The sequence below is a fragment of the Megalopta genalis genome, unplaced genomic scaffold (assembly GCF_051020955.1).
Source record: "Megalopta genalis isolate 19385.01 unplaced genomic scaffold, iyMegGena1_principal scaffold0678, whole genome shotgun sequence".
NCBI lineage: Eukaryota > Metazoa > Arthropoda > Insecta > Hymenoptera > Halictidae > Megalopta > Megalopta genalis.
In genome coordinates this window covers 75001-85434 of record NW_027476747.1, presented here as the reverse complement: position 1 = coordinate 85434, position 10434 = coordinate 75001, and the positions used below count along the sequence as shown (strand labels likewise).

Below are 10434 nucleotides of genomic sequence, written 5' to 3'. Positions count from 1 at the left end.
TGGTACTTTACTCTTGATCGGTACGTTGGGACTTTGAAAATATTCGGGCGTTCCAATCGCTCGTCTGTTGCATCATAGCGCGTCTCGGCGCAATCGAGCGATTCGCTCGACCCATTATTTTCGATTTACGGCTAAAATAAATTTTTCTCATTTTATTCAATAACATATTCTTGCTTAGATAACTTTTTTACATAGGGATTAAGCATTTAGAACGATACATTGTTTAAAATAAGGGCACTTTACTCTTGACATTTTACGGTTTTTTCAATTTTCTGAAAAATCCTATCATTAGATTTTTTTAAAAATACGATATTCTTGCTTAACTAACGTTTCTACATAGGGATTAAGCATTTAGAACGAAATCTAATGTCAGAAAATGGCACTTTACTCTTGACATTTTTCGGTTTTTTCAATTTTCTGGGAAATCCTATCATTAGATTTTTTTAAAAATACGATATTCTTGCTTAACTAACGTTTTTACATAGGGATTAAGCATTTAGAACGAAATCTAATGTAGGAAAATGGTACTTTACTCTTGATCGGTACGTTGGGACTTTGAAAATATTCGGGCGTTCCAATCGCTCGTCTGTTGCATCATAGCGCGTCTCGGCGCAATCGAGCGATTCGCTCGACCCATTATTTTCGATTTACGGCTAAAATAAATTTTTCTCATTTTATTCAATAACATATTCTTGCTTAGATAACTTTTTTACATAGGGATTAAGCATTTAGAACGATATAATGTTTAAAATAAGGGCACTTTACTCTTGACATTTTACGGTTTTTTCAATTTTCTGAAAAATCCTATCATTAGATTTGTTTAAAAATACGATATTCTTGCTTAACTAACGTTTCTACATAGGGATTAAGCATTTAGAACGAAATCTAATGTCAGAAAATGGCACTTTACTCTTGACATTTTTCGGTTTTTTCAATTTTCTGGAAAATCCTATCATTAGATTTTTTTAAAAATACGATATTCTTGCTTAACTAACGTTTCTACATAGGGATTAAGCATTTAGAACGAAATCTAATGTAGGAAAATGGTACTTTACTCTTGATCGGTACGTTGGGACTTTGAAAATATTCGGGCGTTCCAATCGCTCGTCTGTTGCATCATAGCGCGTCTCGGCGCAATCGAGCGATTCGCTCGACCCATTATTTTCGATTTACGGCTAAAATAAATTTTTCTCATTTTATTCAATAACATATTCTTGCTTAGATAACGTTTTTACATAGGGATTAAGCATTTAGAACGATACATTGTTTAAAATAAGGGCACTTTACTCTTGACATTTTACGGTTTTTTCAATTTTCTGAAAAATCCTATCATTAGATTTTTTTAAAAATACGATATTCTTGCTTAACTAACGTTTCTACATAGGGATTAAGCATTTAGAACGAAATCTAATGTCAGAAAATGGCACTTTACTCTTGACATTTTTCGGTTTTTTCAATTTTCTGGGAAATCCTATCATTAGATTTTTTTAAAAATACGATATTCTTGCTTAACTAACGTTTTTACATAGGGATTAAGCATTTAGAACGAAATCTAATGTCAGAAAATGGCACTTTACTCTTGACATTTTTCGGTTTTTTCAATTTTCTGGGAAATCCTATCATTAGATTTTTTTAAAAATACGATATTCTTGCTTAACTAACGTTTTTACATAGGGATTAAGCATTTAGAACGAAATCTAATGTAGGAAAATGGTACTTTACTCTTGATCGGTACGTTGGGACTTTGAAAATATTCGGGCGTTCCAATCGCTCGTCTGTTGCATCATAGCGCGTCTCGGCGCAATCGAGCGATTCGCTCGACCCATTATTTTCGATTTACGGCTAAAATAAATTTTTCTCATTTTATTCAATAACATATTCTTGCTTAGATAACTTTTTTACATAGGGATTAAGCATTTAGAACGATACATTGTTTAAAATAAGGGCACTTTACTCTTGACATTTTACGGTTTTTTCAATTTTCTGAAAAATCCTATCATTAGATTTTTTTAAAAATACGATATTCTTGCTTAACTAACGTTTCTACATAGGGATTAAGCATTTAGAACGAAATCTAATGTCAGAAAATGGCACTTTACTCTTGACATTTTTCGGTTTTTTCAATTTTCTGGGAAATCCTATCATTAGATTTTTTTAAAAATACGATATTCTTGCTTAACTAACGTTTTTACATAGGGATTAAGCATTTAGAACGAAATCTAATGTAGGAAAATGGTACTTTACTCTTGATCGGTACGTTGGGACTTTGAAAATATTCGGGCGTACGCGGCGCGCTCGGCGCTTCGAACAGCTCCGGTGTCCCCATTATTTTCGATTTACGGCTAAAATAAATTTTTCTAATTTTTTTCAATAACATATTCCTGCTAAAATAACTTTTTTACATAGGGATTAAGCATTTAGAACGATACATTGTTTAAAATAAGGGCACTTTACTCTTGACATTTTACGGTTTTTTCAATTTTCTGAAAAATCCTATCATTAGATTTGTTTAAAAATACGATATTCTTGCTTAACTAACGTTTCTACATAGGGATTAAGCATTTAGAACGAAATCTAATGTCAGAAAATGGCACTTTACTCTTGACATTTTTCGGTTTTTTCAATGACATTTTTCGGTTTTTTCAATTTTCTGGGAAATCCTATCATTAGATTTTTTTAAAAATACGATATTCTTGCTTAACTAACGTTTTTACATAGGGATTAAGCATTTAGAACGAAATCTAATGTAGGAAAATGGTACTTTACTCTTGATCGGTACGTTGGGACTTTGAAAATATTCGGGCGTTCCAATCGCTCGTCTGTTGCATCATAGCGCGTCTCGGCGCAATCGAGCGATTCGCTCGACCCATTATTTTCGATTTACGGCTAAAATAAATTTTTCTCATTTTATTCAATAACATATTCTTGCTTAGATAACTTTTTTACATAGGGATTAAGCATTTAGAACGATACATTGTTTAAAATAAGGGCACTTTACTCTTGACATTTTACGGTTTTTTCAATTTTCTGAAAAATCCTATCATTAGATTTTTTTAAAAATACGATATTCTTGCTTAACTAACGTTTCTACATAGGGATTAAGCATTTAGAACGAAATCTAATGTCAGAAAATGGCACTTTACTCTTGACATTTTTCGGTTTTTTCAATTTTCTGGGAAATCCTATCATTAGATTTCTTTAAAAATACGATATTCTTGCTTAACTAACGTTTTTACATAGGGATTAAGCATTTAGAACGAAATCTAATGTAGGAAAATGGTACTTTACTCTTGATCGGTACGTTGGGACTTTGAAAATATTCGGGCGTACGCGGCGCGCTCGGCGCTTCGAACAGCTCCGGTGTCCCCATTATTTTCGATTTACGGCTAAAATAAATTTTTCTAATTTTTTTCAATAACATATTCCTGCTAAAATAACTTTTTTACATAGGGATTAAGCATTTAGAACGATACATTGTTTAAAATAAGGGCACTTTACTCTTGACATTTTACGGTTTTTTCAATTTTCTGAAAAATCCTATCATTAGATTTGTTTAAAAATACGATATTCTTGCTTAACTAACGTTTCTACATAGGGATTAAGCATTTAGAACGAAATCTAATGTCAGAAAATGGCACTTTACTCTTGACATTTTTCGGTTTTTTCAATTTTCTGGAAAATCCTATCATTAGATTTTTTTAAAAATACGATATTCTTGCTTAACTAACGTTTTTACATAGGGATTAAGCATTTAGAACGAGATCTAATGTAGGAAAATGGTACTTTACTCTTGATCGGTACGTTGGGACTTTGAAAATATTCGGGCGTTCCAATCGCTCGTCTGTTGCATCATAGCGCGTCTCGGCGCAATCGAGCGATTCGCTCGACCCATTATTTTCGATTTACGGCTAAAATAAATTTTTCTCATTTTATTCAATAACATATTCTTGCTTAGATAACTTTTTTACATAGGGATTAAGCATTTAGAACGATATAATGTTTAAAATAAGGGCACTTTACTCTTGACATTTTACGGTTTTTTCAATTTTCTGAAAAATCCTATCATTAGATTTGTTTAAAAATACGATATTCTTGCTTAACTAACGTTTCTACATAGGGATTAAGCATTTAGAACGAAATCTAATGTCAGAAAATGGCACTTTACTCTTGACATTTTTCGGTTTTTTCAATTTTCTGGAAAATCCTATCATTAGATTTTTTTAAAAATACGATATTCTTGCTTAACTAACGTTTCTACATAGGGATTAAGCATTTAGAACGAAATCTAATGTAGGAAAATGGTACTTTACTCTTGATCGGTACGTTGGGACTTTGAAAATATTCGGGCGTTCCAATCGCTCGTCTGTTGCATCATGGCGCGTCTCGGCGCAATCGAGCGATTCGCTCGACCCATTATTTTCGATTTACGGCTAAAATAAATTTTTCTCATTTTATTCAATAACATATTCTTGCTTAGATAACTTTTTTACATAGGGATTAAGCATTTAGAACGATACATTGTTTAAAATAAGGGCACTTTACTCTTGACATTTTACGGTTTTTTCAATTTTCTGAAAAATCCTATCATTAGATTTGTTTAAAAATACGATATTCTTGCTTAACTAACGTTTCTACATAGGGATTAAGCATTTAGAACGAAATCTAATGTCAGAAAATGGCACTTTACTCTTGACATTTTTCGGTTTTTTCAATTTTCTGGGAAATCCTATCATTAGATTTTTTTAAAAATACGATATTCTTGCTTAACTAACGTTTTTACATAGGGATTAAGCATTTAGAACGAAATCTAATGTAGGAAAATGGTACTTTACTCTTGATCGGTACGTTGGGACTTTGAAAATATTCGGCCGTACGCGGCGCGTCTCGGCGCTTCGAACAGCTCCGGTGTCCCCATTATTTTCGATTTACGGCTAAAATAAATTTTTCTCATTTTATTCAATAACATATTCTTGCTTAAATAACTTTTTTACATAGGGATTAAGCATTTAGAACGATACATTGTTTAAAATAAGGGCACTTTACTCTTGACATTTTACGGTTTTTTCAATTTTCTGAAAAATCCTATCATTAGATTTTTTTAAAAATACGATATTCTTGCTTAACTAACGTTTCTACATAGGGATTAAGCATTTAGAACGAAATCTAATGTCAGAAAATGGCACTTTACTCTTGACATTTTTCGGTTTTTTCAATTTTCTGGGAAATCCTATCATTAGATTTTTTTAAAAATACGATATTCTTGCTTAACTAACGTTTTTACATAGGGATTAAGCATTTAGAACGAAATCTAATGTAGGAAAATGGTACTTTACTCTTGATCGGTACGTTGGGACTTTGAAAATATTCGGGCGTACGCGGCGCGCTCGGCGCTTCGAACAGCTCCGGTGTCCCCATTATTTTCGATTTACGGCTAAAATAAATTTTTCTAATTTTTTTCAATAACATATTCCTGCTAAAATAACTTTTTTACATAGGGATTAAGCATTTAGAACGATACATTGTTTAAAATAAGGGCACTTTACTCTTGACATTTTACGGTTTTTTCAATTTTCTGAAAAATCCTATCATTAGATTTTTTTAAAAATACGATATTCTTGCTTAACTAACGTTTCTACATAGGGATTAAGCATTTAGAACGAAATCTAATGTCAGAAAATGGCACTTTACTCTTGACATTTTTCGGTTTTTTCAATTTTCTGGGAAATCCTATCATTAGATTTTTTTAAAAATACGATATTCTTGCTTAACTAACGTTTTTACATAGGGATTAAGCATTTAGAACGAAATCTAATGTAGGAAAATGGTACTTTACTCTTGATCGGTACGTTGGTACTTTGAAAATATTCGGCCGTACGCGGCGCGTCTCGGCGCTTCGAACAGCTCCGGTGTCCCCATTATTTTCGATTTACGGCTAAAATAAATTTTTCTAATTTTTTTCAATTACATATTCTTGCTTAGATAACTTTTTTACATAGGGATTAAGCATTTAGAACGACATATTGTTTAAAATAATGGTACTTTACTCTTGTGATTTTTCGGTTTTTTTTGATTATTTTGAAAAATAAATTTTTGTAATTTTTTTAAATACGATATTCGTGATCAGTGAACGATTTCACATATGGATTAAGCATTTAGAATCGTGCGGAAGCGTTATTAAAAAAGTTTACTCGATGCGATGGGACTTTGAAAAGTTTGTGAAAATTTTCATATTGGGAAAAAATGTGTAATTTTTTGTCTAGTTTACGGTAGTGTAATTTATTTTAATGTTTACTATAAATTTTTTTTTCGTTCGTTCACGCGCTATGTTACAACAGCACGGCCGGGCGGTCTGTTGCCGCGGCGGTTTACACTCGTAAGCGCGCGTGCTATTCGGCCGGCGGCGCCGGCGTCCTTGCCGGCCGTTCGGTATCTATAAGAGATACACGGTCCGTGCGAGGCGGACGGAGCAGAGCGGGTTTTGGGCCAATTCTACGATCTCGGTCGAGAAGCTGTCTCAGAGCTCCTTCGGGGCTTCGGTCCTGACTGTTTCGTGCCGTTTACGTTACGGACTTTTCTCCACACAGCGTGGCCACGGGTCGGTGTCTTTGACCGAATGGCCCATATGTGGCAAGCCCTACGGGGTTGGTTACCCGTATGCACTTTGTATGTATACTCGTACTCACTGAGCAATCGACTCTTCTGTCCGAGCGATGGAAAAATTTTTTAAACTGCATCTGTAAGATTTGGAAGCAAATCGTACCAATTGAAAACTGTGGCTAAAATGAATAGCCCAGTGGAGAGAGAAAACTATCAAAAAACTGATTTTTTAAATCAAGAGGTGTCAGAAATCGAAATGCCTAGCGCGAGCGGAAGAACACGCTTTCTCGCCAGTCCAGCATGTGTCCTGTCCGTTCTTCCTCGGCTTGCCGATTTTGCCCAGATCAGAGGTTTCGTGCTTCCGGCGGTCAGAAGATCAGCGTGAGCGTACGCGCTTCCACGACTATGGCATCACCCATGTACTTTTTCCTCTGAATATATTTGAGTACATAAAAAATATTAAAACATATAGAGAGAACTGTGTCTTGGATCTTAAAAATTTGTCAATAGCGATGATATATTATTACTTAACTTGAAGTATTTGTACGTTTTAGCTGGGACGTACATTTATCTTACAAGATGTTAATAGCGAGACTCTTGAAGATAAAATTATCTTGTGATTTTATGAAGGCAAAGATAGAAACGTACGAAGCTGGCGTACGTAGAAAAATGTGATTTTACGATAGAACAAAAATATAATACGTACGTTTTTGGGCGTACGGTAAAATATCTGTATGGTAGAAAAATGAAAGAAATTGAGCGTTAAAGAAGATATGTTACAAGCGCGGAATGTGGCAAAACTTGTACATATTTGAAAGAGAAAAGTGGTGTGTCGACCTGACATATATATATGAAACAGGCGACGATGGAAAAGGATTTAAATTTTGTCCATTTTATATATACATATTGTATAGTTCCCTGGTTGATCCTGCCAGTAGTCATATGCTTGTCTCAAAGATTAAGCCATGCATGTCTCAGTACATGCCGTATTAAGGTGAAACCGCGAATGGCTCATTAAATCAGTTATGGTTTCTTAGATCGTACTAAAATTTACTTGGATAACTGTGGTAATTCTAGAGCTAATACATGCAAAACAGAGTTCCGACCAGAGATGGTAGGAACGCTTTTATTAGATCAAAACCAATCGGTGGCGGGTGTTTACACTCGTCCATCGTTTGCTTTGGTGACTCTGAATAACTTTGTGCTGATCGCATGGTCTTATAGCACCGGCGACGCATCTTTCAAATGTCTGCCTTATCAACTGTCGATGGTAGGTTCTGCGCCTACCATGGTTGTAACGGGTAACGGGGAATCAGGGTTCGATTCCGGAGAGGGAGCCTGAGAAACGGCTACCACATCCAAGGAAGGCAGCAGGCGCGCAAATTACCCACTCCCGGCACGGGGAGGTAGTGACGAAAAATAACGATACGGGACTCATCCGAGGCCCCGTAATCGGAATGAGTACACTTTAAATCCTTTAACGAGGATCCATTGGAGGGCAAGTCTGGTGCCAGCAGCCGCGGTAATTCCAGCTCCAATAGCGTATATTAAAGTTGTTGCGGTTAAAAAGCTCGTAGTTGAATCTGTGTGTCACAGTGTCGGTTCATCGCTCGCGGTGTTTAACTGGCATTATGTGGTACGTCCTACCGGTGGGCTTTGCTCTTCACGGGGCGGTCCAACTAATATCCCATCGCGGTGCTCTTCACTGAGTGTCGAGGTGGGCCGGTACGTTTACTTTGAACAAATTAGAGTGCTCAAAGCAGGCTACCTTCGCCTGAATACTGTGTGCATGGAATAATGGAATAGGACCTCGGTTCTATTTTGTTGGTTTTCGGAACCCCGAGGTAATGATTAATAGGGACAGATGGGGGCATTCGTATTGCGACGTTAGAGGTGAAATTCTTGGATCGTCGCAAGACGGACAGAAGCGAAAGCATTTGCCAAAAATGTTTTCATTAATCAAGAACGAAAGTTAGAGGTTCGAAGGCGATCAGATACCGCCCTAGTTCTAACCATAAACGATGCCAGCTAGCGATCCGCCGAAGTTCCTACGATGACTCGGCGGGCAGCTTCCGGGAAACCAAAGCTTTTGGGTTCCGGGGGAAGTATGGTTGCAAAGCTGAAACTTAAAGGAATTGACGGAAGGGCACCACCAGGAGTGGAGCCTGCGGCTTAATTTGACTCAACACGGGAAACCTCACCAGGCCCGGACACCGGAAGGATTGACAGATTGATAGCTCTTTCTTGATTCGGTGGGTGGTGGTGCATGGCCGTTCTTAGTTGGTGGAGCGATTTGTCTGGTTAATTCCGATAACGAACGAGACTCTAGCCTGCTAAATAGACGTAATTATGGTATCTCGAAGGCTCTCGGCTTCTGCCGGTGGGGTTTTTACTACCAACGTACAAACAAATCTTCTTAGAGGGACAGGCGGCTTCTAGCCGCACGAGATTGAGCAATAACAGGTCTGTGATGCCCTTAGATGTTCTGGGCCGCACGCGCGCTACACTGAAGGAATCAGCGTGTGTTCCCTGGCCGAAAGGCCCGGGTAACCCGCTGAACCTCCTTCGTGCTAGGGATTGGGGCTTGCAATTATTCCCCATGAACGAGGAATTCCCAGTAAGCGCGAGTCATAAGCTCGCGTTGATTACGTCCCTGCCCTTTGTACACACCGCCCGTCGCTACTACCGATTGAATGATTTAGTGAGGTCTTCGGACTGGTGCGCGGCAATGTTTCGGCATTGCCGATGATGCCGGGAAGATGACCAAACTTGATTATTTAGAGGAAGTAAAAGTCGTAACAAGGTTTCCGTAGGTGAACCTGCGGAAGGATCATTACAATGTTCCAATATATCTCAAAGAGAGAGGAGAGGAGGAGAGAAAATGAATTCGATTAGTTTGTGGATAAGAATTCATATAAAAAAAAAAGATATTGTTGAGCCCGCCAGATCATTCGTGCGTGATTTACACGGCCAGACGTGTGTACTACACGTATTAGGCCTTTGATCTGCGTTGCGTAGGCCACAACAAATCTTTCAAAGAGAGAGAGATATATGTGTTGTTGGGGTTTGTGATTATGAAGGTGCCCCAACGCACAAAAATATATAAAAATGTACAAAGTTGGGATGTGGTGTGGTGGAGAAGAGTTGGGCCCGACCAGATCATTCGTGCGTGATTTACACGGCAGACGTGTGTACTACACGTATTAGGCCTTTGATCTGCGTTGCGTAGGCCATCTTCCTTCCAAGACACACACGTGTTGGGGTTTGTGTGATTTTATGATAGTGCCTCAACACGGAAAAATAAGCGTACGAGAAGAGTTGGGCCCGACCAGATCATTCGTGCGTGATTTATACACGGCCAGACGCGTATTATATTACACGTATTAGGCCTTTGATCTGCGTTGCGTAGGCCATCTTCTCGATAGAGAGAAAGCCAATGTATTCTTTTTTCTTTCTTTACACACACACACACAGTTGTAGTAGGACAGGGAGGGATGCGAGCGTGCTAATCACGCTTCCTCAAGTCTTCGCTGTGGTGTGTAAAAAAAAAAGAAAAAAAGGAATCGTTGGGAAAGTCCAAAGGACGAAAATATCGGGCAGTCTGAAGATAACTTAATGCTCGTTTACATTGGTATCAAGAGAGACCGGCTTGTGTAGCTCGTTTCAATGCTGTGTCGTTGTCATTGACACCCTACTCTGTTGCGCGCTAGTGGCAGCATGAGCGTGGGACGTATATATATATGACACCCAGCTAGAGCCGGCCGTGAGTCCGTCCGGTGTAAATAACGACGAAAGGAGAGAGAAACTTTTCGAATCCAGTATCGGGTTGATAATTGT

General features: G+C 37.6%; 1 non-coding gene across 1 annotated transcript; it reads left to right on the top strand.

The window, feature by feature from the left end:
- Positions 1–7512: 7512 nt before the first annotated feature.
- LOC143263509 (small subunit ribosomal RNA) lies at positions 7513–9433 on the top strand. The gene has a single exon (XR_013036934.1). It is a non-coding gene; the product is annotated as a small subunit ribosomal RNA (ribosomal RNA).
- Positions 9434–10434: the final 1001 nt, after the last annotated feature.